The 13,301-nt window shown below is 35.7% G+C and overlaps 2 long non-coding RNA genes across 4 annotated transcripts; one reads left to right on the top strand and one right to left on the bottom strand.

Moving 5' to 3' along the window:
• Nucleotides 1-459: 459 nt before the first annotated feature.
• On the top strand, nt 460-3,413 carry LOC108198106 (uncharacterized). Of its 3 annotated transcripts, none has more exons than XR_010286496.1 (6): nt 460-876; nt 947-1,015; nt 1,120-1,184; nt 2,160-2,542; nt 2,635-2,736; nt 3,048-3,413. It is a non-coding gene; the product is annotated as an uncharacterized LOC108198106 (long non-coding RNA). The 3 variants fall into 3 exon arrangements; XR_010286497.1 differs by lacking the exon at nt 3,048-3,413 and having other exon boundaries at nt 464-876; nt 2,226-2,267; nt 2,389-2,542; nt 2,635-3,029; XR_010286495.1 differs by lacking the exon at nt 3,048-3,413 and having other exon boundaries at nt 467-876; nt 2,226-2,542; nt 2,635-3,028.
• Nucleotides 3,414-4,448: 1,035 nt separating this feature from the next.
• Nucleotides 4,449-7,950, bottom strand: LOC108198899 (uncharacterized). The gene is made up of 4 exons (XR_010286215.1): nt 7,728-7,950; nt 6,687-6,788; nt 6,468-6,544; nt 4,449-4,921 (listed from the first exon to the last, which is right to left on the bottom strand). It is a non-coding gene; the product is annotated as an uncharacterized LOC108198899 (long non-coding RNA).
• Nucleotides 7,951-13,301: the final 5,351 nt, after the last annotated feature.

Genomic DNA, 13,301 nt, shown 5'->3' with positions numbered 1-13,301 from the left:
CTTATTTCAGACGAGAGGTTCGGCAACTGGCTTTCCTCATTTGAATGGAATTTAGCCTGTAACATTGATGACATAAGTCCATTATTAACAGCATCTTTTATCCCTGAAGAATTTCTGTCTGGTGTCCAGCATTAGCATTTGACTGCAACCATGCTCAGATTGTTAGCTTCGCAACTGATGGATTTTCGACTACAACTACCATGAGAAGATTGAATCTCATATGGGTGACACCCCGAATGCACATTGAAGTCTACATGTACCCTTCTTGGTAAGATATGAATCTGTAATGTTATAATTCATGAGCTTTGTTCAACTGTCATGTTTTATTATTTGTTGAAATTTTGTCGAACATGAGTGACGTGGTTGAGATTGAGACATGGGGCCACAACGAAGGAAGAATTGGGACCAGACGCGACTGGATTATCAGAGATTACTACACTGGTGAAGTCATTGGCAGAGCAACAAGGTGCCTCTATATTTCTCATGTATCATGGATACGAAAATGATAAGACTTGTTGCTGGTTTTTCCAGATTGACATTTAGGAAGGTTTTCATTGCAACAAATGGGTGATGATGCATCAAGATAGTAGAAGATTTCAGAAAGTCAGTGATGAAGTCCGCGATGAATATTTAGGTTTCGGCCCAAAAACCCCGAGGCAAGTCAAGCCAGCGATTGATATCTTATTTCCAAATTAAATTCTGGTGATCATAAATTCTGTCTGCCCTCTTTTGTTTTTGATGATACATTGTTTGATTACTATCTGGGCATTGTGTTGTGTTTGTCTCAGATTCACATTTCCTGAAGAAGACAATTACAGCTTAAAAAAGATATTGAAGCTAGAAGATCCTGCTACCTTTTCCAGTCTCAGCCTTGCAGTAAGATTTTTCGACCTTATAGATTCTATCAGAATGCTCCATGCCAACACTGAGTTCTTCAACATTGCAGCCACGAAGAGTTGATCTGGACATAAACCAACATGTAAACAATGTCGCTTACATTGGATGGATACTGGAGGTTGGTTGAAATGTCTCTTCCGCCAGCTATGTCTTGGATTCTTATGTAATGTTGGATAGGGTCTGCTTTATCTTGCTAATCAAGATCATCTATCATCCTGACAGACCATTCCCCAGGACGTGATCAACACCCATGAACTACAAACTAGCTGCTGCAATTGATAAAATTAGTAAGCTTTTGTTAATTAATATATAAATGATTAATTGCTACTCAGTGACATTGATACTTTGAGATAATATATTACAGGATATACTTTTTAATCATGGTAATTGCTTTCTTCTGCACATATTCGCACACTATAAAAAAAGCAACTATGAATATTAAAGAATCTGAGAATGGGTTTTGCAATCAATCTTTGTTACTAATTCCTCGGATTCTGGTTCTGTGATAGAATATTTAGTGATTCATGTAAACTATTAATTTGTTTAGTGTTGATTCTTTATTAGAATATTTTTTAGTATTTTTAAGTTCATCAGGTTTGATTCTATAGTCGAATCATATATGTGTTAGTAATATAATGTCTTCTTTTATTTATTTATCGAGGGTTCTGTAATAGAACCGAATTGTATAAAATTTGTGATTCTGGAGTAGAAGCATATATGTTTTAGTTAATTAAAGGACTATTTATTTATATGGATTTAAGGTTCTATAACAGAACCAAAATCTCATTGTTAGATTTATTGTATTAGTTATTAATATAGAACTATTTAAGATTCTATAATGGAACCAAAATCTACTCTAGACCTGTTTATTAGATTTGTGTAACTAGTACTGAAATTCTATATTAAAAATACATAGTAACTCATATTGTTCTACATTCAAATACATGCCTAAATATTGCAGGAGGAAAAAAAAAAGGAGGCCTAAATCTGAAAAATAACAAAAACAAGAGTGAAAACACATATATTTTCTCGCATATTGTAAAACTCTCAACATCTTGATTACAACATTAAGCTGATCAGTTTCTAAGAGAAATTTGTAACTTCGGACTTAATGGTGAGCCTTGCTTCTACTATCACAGTGTCAAGCATCCTTGTACAGTTCATATTGCTTTTGTATTAGATTTCTCTGGCTGTAATATCTTATTATAGATAACTTTATATTTGTTTACGCAAGTATATGATTAGTTCACTTTGACAAACAGAATTATCTTAAACACTGGAATAAAGGCTGAGATCCTCACTTTGTGTCCGACTGTCCTGCTGCTCAGGCTCTTCATGGTCTGAAATTCCTAGAAGTTCAGATCTCTACGGTAAGAGTTTACCTGGAAAAGTTTCCTTTAGTGAGAATTGAGGAAGCGTGGTAGACACAGTGGCTCTGTTTTCAGTTCTAACAAGTCGTTTCCATGTGAATCTGAACTCATGCACATGAAGAGCAAGTCCAGGCTGATTGATCCACCAGAGCAAAATAACAGTTTTTAGAGAATCATGAAGTCTGGTGGATGTATAGAGGAAGAAAGTGATGGTCATGATGACGATCCTCATGTGGAGGAAGATTTTCCAGAGGAGTTTAAAGTGATCAAGTTTAGTAAGTGGGTTGTCATTCAGTTTTTTTGCATGCTTTATATATTTATATGATCTTTCGTCGAACTTTCTGATTTGGTCCTTTTATCAATCCAGGTTATTTTGAAGCCTGATCCTGGAAATTTACAAGATTTGTTTATTTAGAGATTGGTTTTGGTATCGGCCTATCTCAAGAAGTTTCTAGATAATTCATGGATGGTATAAGTTCTAGTATTTCATTAAAGAATTCTGTGATTTGTTTTTTGATTTGTTATTGATTTTATTATTTCAAGGGTTTTAGATAAAGAACGCGTATTTGGCTCGAGATTTTGTGTGCACTTGTTTCACTCATGTATAGTTCTTGAGATATGGAAATTCTGTTCAAAGAAAATTCATATTTCTATAGATTCTGATTATCTTTTTTGTAAGTACATATGATTGGTGTGGAGAATTTGTATCTCTGTTGATGAATTTGGTCTCAAAATTCTCCAACCGGCTATTGAAACTGATTTGTGAGATCAATTTGTCAGGTCGGAGACTTTTATTGTTGATAACTGCTCCAAAAAGAGAAATTGGTCTCGCTCAGGAATAACTATATAGATGTGACTGACCTCACATGTGTACACCAGAACTCTCCAAATACTCACGGAACTCTCCAACTAGATAGATGTTAATGACCTCAAGTGTACACTAGATTTCTCGGATACTCTATCAAGCTCTCCTAATCTCAGGGTCACCATTAGTACTTGAGCATCATCTAGAGCCGGTAGAAGAGGATCAGATCATGGCTGCGGTTCATCACTTGCAGAATGCTGGCGCTACTGTACATCAGGAGTTTTAGTATTTTAGCATCATCAGGAGTTTGGTTTGGTAGTATATTAGTTCCTGATGAGCTCATTAGCAGTTCAATAGCTCATCAGTGAGTTAAAAAAGAGTACAAGTCAAAACTGATTTTATACTTATTTTATGTAAAGTTGTAAAGTTTGAATTTATTTATAGTTAAGATATACTGTAGTCCAATTTAATATACCGTACGAATTAATTATTCTAAAACCCAAACCTAAACCCTAAATGTTAACAATTGTAAGTTTATTTATTCCGCCTACGTCTCGGCTTCAGGGCCTTCGGCCCTTCAGCCTCGCCTTAATTAGGGTTTAGGCTCGAGGGAGTAGGGCCTACCGGCCCTACACCCTCAATCCTAAACCCTAACCATCGTCCAATTTAATATACAGTTGGAATTAATTATTCTAAAACCCAAACCTAAACCCTAAATGTTAATGATCGTAAGTTTATTTATTCCGCCTACGTCCCGGCTTCAGGGCCTTCGGCCCTTCAGCCTCGCCTTAATTAGGGTTTAGGCTCAATTCAATTTCAAGTATAATTTAATCATTTGAAATCCAAAGGTGAACCCTAAAATGTTAATAAAGGTTAATTTAAAATCTTTTTTTAAGGTTGTAAAACGTGACTCTAAAAAGCTAATATCGGTTAATTTTTTTTTTTTAAAGTTATTAAACGTAACTCTATGTTACGTTACACTTGCTTAAAAGCTGTACAGATCGAATGTGCACTGATGTGGCGTTTAATTAAAAACTTCTAAAAATGCTACTTCAAAATGTGATTTGAAGTGCGGGGCCTTTTTCTTAAACAGTGCCATTAAGGGCATTATGTATTGAAATTGTGCCCCCGAGGGCCTTTTCTCAAGTGTGGAGTAGAATCCTTGCAAGCTGATAATGAAATTATCTTGCTTTTTTATGAAAAAATTATAGTAACAATATTTGAATCATAAATATTTACTGTACAAGCTTATTTATTATAATTTGTAAAGAATTTCCTTGCAAATTTATAAATTATAGTATAAATTATTCATTTTAAACCCAAATATGAACCCTTAGGAAAAACAGAATCAAAATTTTGCTTCTGTAACAGAATCATAATTAGATACCTTAGAATTCATGCTACCATATAATAATATAGGTTCGTATTGATCACATTTGTATCGAAAGCAACAAATTAAGTTTATTTTCACTGAGTGGATAGTTAATACATGGTACGTAACATATCTCATACGTTTGCACCCCAGACAAAATAACATACAAACTGTTGCTTCTTCTGGAACCAGGTTCAAAAAGGAGAGACATAGTAAGCTTTAGATAAATAAATAAGGCCTCTTCCGTGTGCTTCTTCACTTCCTCAAGATGCGCTACTAAACAGTGATGCCCCAGAAGACCAGTTGCCTGTAACTGGTGAGTATTTTCCCTTCCAAAGTCCAGATGAGCATAGCTGGTGATTCTGTTATGAGATTTCCATTTACACTTGGAGGACGCATCCCTAATGGAAGACGGCACATAGTATCCCCAATGCTTGGAGTTTCAAGACAAGCTGAGCATTCTTCAGGACTATCTGTCTGCGAGATGCAAGGACAGTCAGATCATTTAATCAGTAGCAAGTATGTATAAACTGGATAATTGACCTGATGGATTTTCTTTAACCAAACATAAATCAAGACCCCCCATATTCCTTCTTTTAGTTTGCAAGCGTAAAACCATGCCAGCATTTTGGCATCCAATAAGTAGGAATAGTACCTGAATCGTTGATTCTGGCAAACCATTAATCTGAGCTGCAGATGCACCACAATGTTGGTAACTGTTCTCATCAAGAGCTAATAACAATTCATAATCGTCTCGGACCCAAATATGAGATGAGGTTCAAGTTACAACTGTATTTTCTTCAGATACATATATACTTTGCAGAAGAACATATGTCTAGAAGTGGTTGAGTTGCAGAACTTGACAAAAGTGTTTACTATAATGATAGAATAGTATCTGACAAATAATATGTAACATGTAAAGCACAAGTTTCTTATCAAGAGCGAGACTTTAGAAAAATTTAAATAGATTGCTTCAACCAGGTCAATTATACCAAAGCTGGTTGGATGTGTTTGTTCAAATAGACTACGAACTCAGGTTATGGTGGTATCTTGCATTCATCAGCCTTTGTTTGTATAGGTACTTTGGTACTATTTTTAACGAGACCACTTTAGGACAACCACATGAATAATTCACAAATAAAATCCTAGCACCATTGTAGAAAACAAAAAACAGCGTACAATCAAACTTATTATCTATGTTGAAGAATTTGGTTCTACTATAGAATCTTAATTTGGTTCTATAATAAAAGAAAACCACAATATTACAAAGTAACTTGGCTCTATTATAGAAGCAAACCACAACATTACAAATGCTTATCCGTTAACTTGGTTCTATAGTAGAATCAATTAAGTAGTGTATTTTCAAGTAGTAGGTTGTATATAAGAAGAGCAAATAGTGAATATACTAATTTCTCTGTACATTAGAATAAAATTAAAAAATTAAAATAATATTATCAAATTGAAAATGTGGCTAAAATATATTAGCATTTCTCTGTACATTAGAATAAAATTAAAAAATCAAAATAATATTATCAAATTGAAAATGTGGCTAAAATATATTAGCATTACAGTTTAAAAATCATATAGTACCAATTTGGTTCCATGGTAGAACTGTTAAGTTAAACTTGGTTCTATAACATAACCAAAGTGATGCTCTTTTTAATTTAGCCTGTTTGATTCTATCATGAAAATATAAAAAGAAACTGATCAAATGATACCCCAGGTGGTATAGCAGATGCGGGAGTAGCTGCACGACACATTAAATGAGTTGCTACTAATTGAAGACCAACGTCCTGCTAATAATACCACACTCCTTGCAGTAATCCATCAATTTATTTTTAATATTATAAATTGTCAACTAGAATTCAGTTTAACTAGAAGCATCTGACTCCAGATCATGATAAAGATTTTATTACAAGTTACTCTCTTATAATGCTTGATTTGTTCCCCATATACTATGGGAATTTTTTAACATCAATATCAAAATAGTTAACATTTTGTTAATGGCATATTATTCACTTACCAAAGATTCCAAGATAAGTATCTTTATTTCCCGCCACACGACCAATCCTTGCTTGCCCGCGTCTTTGTTGGTGATGCCTGCACATCATTGCAGTATTCTATTAGTAAGAGTCTATGTCAAAGGTCTTTTAATGCAAAGAGTGATTGTAACTACTATGAAAGTTTAACTCAAAGAAATTGTGACATATCCACCTGATCATCAACCAAAAACATTAAATACCTTGTTACCCCTCTATAAATAGATGTGATGTTCCCCTTGAGAAACCACTACTTTTCCTTGAAGTTGTAAAAAGACTTAGGTAAGCTTGGTCATAATCTTGTACTGCATGCACAATTGTAGTGGCAATATAATTAATAGGAATAAAAGAAAGGCAGGCAACTAAGTAAGACCTTCTTAAAGAATCACCTATTTTCTACTTTGAAGCTATAATAGAGTCAAGTAAAAAAATGATTTTAAAAAACTACATGTTTTATAAGCGAAACTGCTAGCAAAACCTATTTTCTTTTCCACTTTAGCGACATCTCTTCTGCCAATAGAACCAAAAGCTTTCTTCTTTTCAATGGTAGAGCCTTGTGACTGATATCGAGTGACCACATTATAAACACTCCTTATAAACAACTCATTATTAGCTAAACCTAAAATTTGACAGAAAATATAATCTACAAACGAGCTAGCAATCACTCATTTTGTTCACAATAGTACAAAATCAACATTCACGAAGAACCAAAACTATAACAAAACTAGATATATAACAAAATCCGCTAACCTATTTTCTACTTTGATTCTATATATAGAATCAAGTAAAAAAACATAACTAATAAAATACAAAGTTTGTAAGCAGAACTTACAGTTTTGGAACTAATTTTCAAAACATTATTTGGTTCTATAGTGGAACCATATAAAATTTAACAAAAAATAGGTATTATAAACCTTAAATTGCAACTAAAAGAGTCAAAACTATATAAAACTGATCCATTTCTATAATAGAAGCAAAAAACAATTTTCAAATTGCCAGCATAATATTTGTTCATAGATGAAGAATCAAAATATCTAAAACAAATCTACAATGAGATACAATCAAAACTGAAAAGGAAACTATATATAACAAATTGACTAGATAGTGTTCTCACAAGAACAACAACAAATGCAAACCTAATATATATGAAGCGAAAATTGTAGATAAACAAGGATTAATCTATGCGGAACCAAATCTCGAAGTGTAAACACATATAAAATGATAGTTAATTCGTTAATTCGAACCTGATCAGGATTGTATTTCAATAAAATCAGCTTGGTTAGAAGAACACAAAACTTGATTCGAACAACAAAAAGCTTGATTTGACGAAACACAATCTCGTAGTGCTTTTAACTACTATAAGAGATCAGGAAATAGTGTGTGTGAGAGAGAGAGAGATTGAGTCAGTGAGAGAGAGGGATATCGCACGAAAGAGAGCCGATAGCGGGGGAGAATGAAGAGAGGAGAGAGAAAGTGGTAATAGTTATATTTGTTAGACTGTTACATATAATAATATTTTATTTTTTATTCTCCGTTATCGCTAACCGTTGGATGTCGTTTTGATTTAATGGTCCAGATTTGTGCAGAGGGTTCTCCACCGGACTCCATATAAAATGGTACTCCATGATTGTTTCCATATTCAATACATTCAATTTTCCAAATCAAGACTTTATGTTATAATTCCTAATCAATGGAACACTTTTTAACATCACAATTTTAGCTCTTGATAAAAGAGTTTTATATATTTTGTTTTTTTAATTTTTGAATACATGGGTTTAGCCTGCTATAACCCATATGTAAATAAGGAAAAATAGTCAAAGTTTATTTGATTTACCTGATTTTGGTCCTTATTAGTACAATACTTTTTTGTATAATATATACTCCCTCCGTCCCATTTTAACTGCTTTTGACTTTTTTACACGTATTTTAAGATGTTAAAAAAGTCGCATCTAAACAAAATTATTCTTTATAAAATTTATATCAAATAAAAGTTTAGAATCTAAGCTTTTATTTGATATAAGAATTGAATTTTTTTATTAAGTGTAGATATTGTTTTTTACGTCTCAATATATGTGTCAAAAAGTCAAATATCAGTTAAAATGGGACAGAGGGAGTATATTGTTTCCATATTCAATACATTCAATTTCCAAATCAAGACTTTATGTTATAATTCCTAATCAATGGAACACTTTTTAACATCACAATTTTAGCTCTTGATAATAAAGTTCTTATATATTATTGTTTTTTATATTTTCCGACACCTGGTGATAGACTGCTGTAAGTCATAGCAAATAAGGAAATGTAGTCAAACGTAGTTTGATTTCCAATTATTTTAGCATTTATTACTACAATACTTGTTCGTAATTTGAGCGCTTTACATTTTCACTAACTTTGCTTTTATAATTTCCGATTAATGGAGTATTTTTTTTCACTCCACAATTTTAACTCTTGATAAGGAAGTTTATACATATTAGACTTTTTAAAATTTCAAATACATGAATCTAGCTTGCTGTAAATTATATGTAAGTAAGGAAACATCGTCAAATTATATGTGATTTTCAATGATTTTGGCATTTATTATTACAATCCATTTTTGTATAAAATGTAGTGGCTTCCATATTCACAATATTCAACTTTCAATTTAGGACTTTTTGTTATAATTTCAAATTAACGGAGTCCTTTCTCACATAAAATATTATTATATTAAATATTGAATATTTATAAATTTTTATTCCAAACATGAAATATTATTATATTAAATATTAAATATTTGGCTATATTAATGATACTAATGAAATATCTATTCCGTTAAGTATTCGAATTAAACCCGAACCCGAACCAAAACCCGAAAAAACCCAACTGACCGGATTTGGATCTTCATTTTAGATGCCCGAACTCGGACCGTCCCGAAATATAATGGATCGCGTCTCGATCTCAATAAACCTGACCCGATCTGATCCGTTGCCATCTCTATCTAGATTTATTAATTAATAGTTAGATTGTAGGTCTCCATGGTACTCTATATAAGAGCATCTCCAGCAGTGTCGTAAAGAAGTTCCCTGAATATATGATAAACAATTCAAATTCCAAATAATAGGAATCGTATATTGATTGACAACTCCAACAATGATCCCTATTTGTCTTCCCTATCATTATTATAATATTAAATTCAAATTCTTTTAACAAAAAAAATGTGGGAAAGAGTGTGCAAAATGTGAGAGTTGAATATTTAATCATTAAAAATCAAATGAGGAATGAGATAGAGATTCCCTACTTATGAGGAATGGAAAATGGATCCTAATATTTAGAGAATGAGTAGGGACTCTGCGCGCTGGAGTGAATTTTTGTCCATATTCCTTAAAGTAATAACTTAGGATCTCATATAGCTAATCTGCTGGAGATGCTCTAACCTAGAGTGGGACTCTCTATATACATATAGATACATATATATATGATATTAAATTATAAAAATAATATATTTTTTAAATTATCCAAGTCAATTAGAAGAATAAGGTTTTAGAATACCTTTCCATTTCTTGTGTTCTAAACAAAATAGAAAACAATTCTGTAAAAATAAAAAAGAAGATGATTTCGTAAGTAGAATATGAATTTTATTCTTTTTTATGTCTAAATCTGGTAAAAGGAAGTTTTGTTAATAGAGTATTGATATAGGTCAGAAGTAATATTTAATTATTATTAGATATTAAAAGCCCGAGAACACTAAAGCCCAGTTAAAAAGGGCCTGAGTCTCTATTTATTAGATAATTTCGTGATTAATTAGTAAGGGCCCAGTCAGAGGACCAGTAACAAGTCTGAATTCTATGGTACATCTGACTCTATCAGATAAGTATTCAGAAGTTCGGATAAACGTCAACAACAAGAGAATAAGAGTCCTATCTTATCTCTTGCTTCGAGGCATACTTCGATAAGGAGTCTGATACGCGGAATTGCACTTCCGTCCAGCTTCTGACTCCGAAGCGCCTATATAAAGGGCTCTACCCCTCATAACTAGAACTACGTTTTGGACTTGATTCTTCTCCACGCAGAAGATACGTAGGCATCTCGCACCGAGACCAGTCCAAAGCACGAATCGCTCACCCCTTTGTTTTCTATTCTATAACATTTGGCGCCGTCTGTGGGAAAACAACAATAACCATGACAAACCCAACCGGACCACGTTCTGAAATCCATGTTCCACGCAGTCGAACCACCACCGGGGTCTCGACTGAATCAACCCCTATAACTACCACCCTCCCGCTCGGTACGACCATTGCTCAAACTACTACTCCCCTGACTTTTGGTTCGTTGCCCCCTCTGACCCGAGTAATCGCAACCGTCACCGACACCGGCACACATTATTCAACGGTCACTACAACCACCCGTGGAGGCACAAGAGATGACTATGTGCATGTAACTGACTACGACTCTTCCGAATCGGAGCAGGAGCATGATACACCCCCTCGAAGGAGGAGAGATGCTGATCGACACCGTCGACGCCGCCATAGGCAAGAAGCTAATGAGCCCCGGGGGCCAATAACTTATGAGGAAAGGATCCGGGCCTATGAAGAGGAAATCGCACGGTTAAAAAGAGACCAGGCAAGGATGCAACCCCCGGAATCTAGGGATGAAAACCCTCGTCAAACCGTGATGAATCAAATTCACTTGTTACCAGCAGGCGATCCTGATAACCCGGTTCCCCCTTTTACGCAAGAAATCATGGGTGCAAGGATTTCCCGAAAATTCAAGCTCCCAACCATAAAAGCTTACGATGGCACGGGTGATCCCGCTAATCATGTTCGGACCTTCATGAACGCTTTGTTACTCCAGCCCGTCACTGAAGCAATCAAGTGCCGTGCCTTTCCCCAAACCTTGAGTGGGATGGCCCAACACTGGTATAGTCGCCTACCCCCTAATTCTATCTCTTGTTTTGCTGACTTGAGCAGGGCTTTCATAGGACAATTTGTTGGAAGCAAGACACATGCCAAGAGCTCTGCCTCTCTAATGAATTTGCATCAAGGAAAGAACGAATCACTCAGGGAATATATGAATCGTTTTACCAAAGAAGCCTTGAAGGTCCCAGACCTTGATCAGAAGGTAGCCATGATCGCACTCCAACAAGGCACCACCGATGACAATTTTCGCCGATCTCTAGCCAAGAGGGCTCCAGACAATATGAACGATCTACAAGAGAGAGCCGGAAAGTATATAAAGGCGGAGGAAAGCTTGAGAAAATCCCAGAACAATCAGGGACCGAATACCAATTTCAAGAAACGTGGGAATGACACGGAGTATAATGCTGAGAATAAGTACTCCCGGAAGGAAGAAGAGGAAAAGTCGCCTGCTAAAAAGAAGCTGGGGCCGAGGTTTACTGAGTATGCCAGGCTTAACGCCCCGAGGAGTCAAATCCTGTTGGAGATTGAGAAGGACGAAAGTGTTAGATGGCCGAAGCCTATAAGGACTGATCCCGAGAAACGTAACAAAGATTTATATTGTCGATTCCACAAAGACACAGGGCATAAGACCGATGATTGCCGGCAGTTGAAGGATGAGATTGAATTCTTGATCCGAAGAGGCAAGTTGTCCAAATTTACCAAAGATGGAGACAAGAATCATCGAGACAGTGATAACCGTGGAAGAGACAACGATGACAAAAGAACTCAGCCTCGAGGGCCTGTTATTAATGTAATCTCCGGGGGACCCACGGCTGCAGGCACTTCAAGCAATTCAAGAAAGGCTTATGCCAGGGAAGTGATGAATATAGTTGGAGAACCTCCGAAGCGGGCAAAAATTGATTATGCTCTAGCATTCGACAATATCGACCTTGAAAAGGTGAAATTTCCTCATGATGACCCTTTAGTAATTACCCCAGTGATTGGAAACTCGTCAGTAAAGAGAGTGCTCGTTGATAATGGAGCCTCGGTGGATATCTTGTTCTATGATGCTTATGAAAAGATGGGGTATTCTGATACTCAGTTAACACCCTCAGACATGCCTATATATGGCTTCAACAACGTGGAAACCAAAATTGAAGGCATGATCCAACTTCCGGTAACTATGGGTACCGAACCCAGACAAGCCACGTGTATGGTAAATTTCTTGGTCGTTAAAGCCTCATCAACCTATAACGCCATCCTTGGGAGGACCGGAATACATGCTTTTAAAGCAATCCCATCTACCTACCACATGAAGATCAAATTCCCGACTAGGAACGGAATTGGGGAAGAGTTAGGAGATCAGGAAATGGCCCGAAGCTGTTATATTGGGGCATTAAGATCTGGAGGAGCCGGGGGGCAAGTATTACCTATAGAGGACCTTGATGTCCGAGAAGAGGAAGAAAGGAGAGGCAAGCCTGCCGAAGATTTGGTTCCTATCCAATTGTATACAGAAGAACCTGAAAAGGTCACCTATGTCGGAGCATTACTCCAGGAAGATTTGAAACAAGAGTTTGTGAGGTTCTTAAGGAACAACCGTGATGTTTTCGCTTGGACAGCGGCTGATATGCCAGGTATCGACCCCTCATTCATAACACATAAGTTGAATGTGAACCCCGAGAGGAAGCCTATTAAACAGAAGAAAAGGAACTTCGCCCCTGAAAGGCAAGAAGCCATTAAACAGGAGGTCGATAAGTTGTTGGAAGCAGGTTTTATCGAAGAGATACAATTTCCAGAATGGTTGGCGAACCCTGTTATGGTCAAGAAGGCCAATGGAAAGTGGAGGATGTGTGTAGACTTCACTGATCTGAATGATGCTTGTCCCAAGGATTGTTTCCCTCTTCCAAGGATAGACACGTTAATAGATGCCACCGCTGGACATGAGAT

The sequence above is a fragment of the Daucus carota genome, chromosome 8, assembly GCF_001625215.2.
Source record: "Daucus carota subsp. sativus chromosome 8, DH1 v3.0, whole genome shotgun sequence".
Classification (NCBI taxonomy): Eukaryota; Viridiplantae; Streptophyta; class Magnoliopsida; order Apiales; family Apiaceae; genus Daucus; species Daucus carota.
The sequence above is the reverse complement of the archived record's forward strand: the minus strand, read 5'-3'. Positions and strand labels throughout refer to the sequence as shown.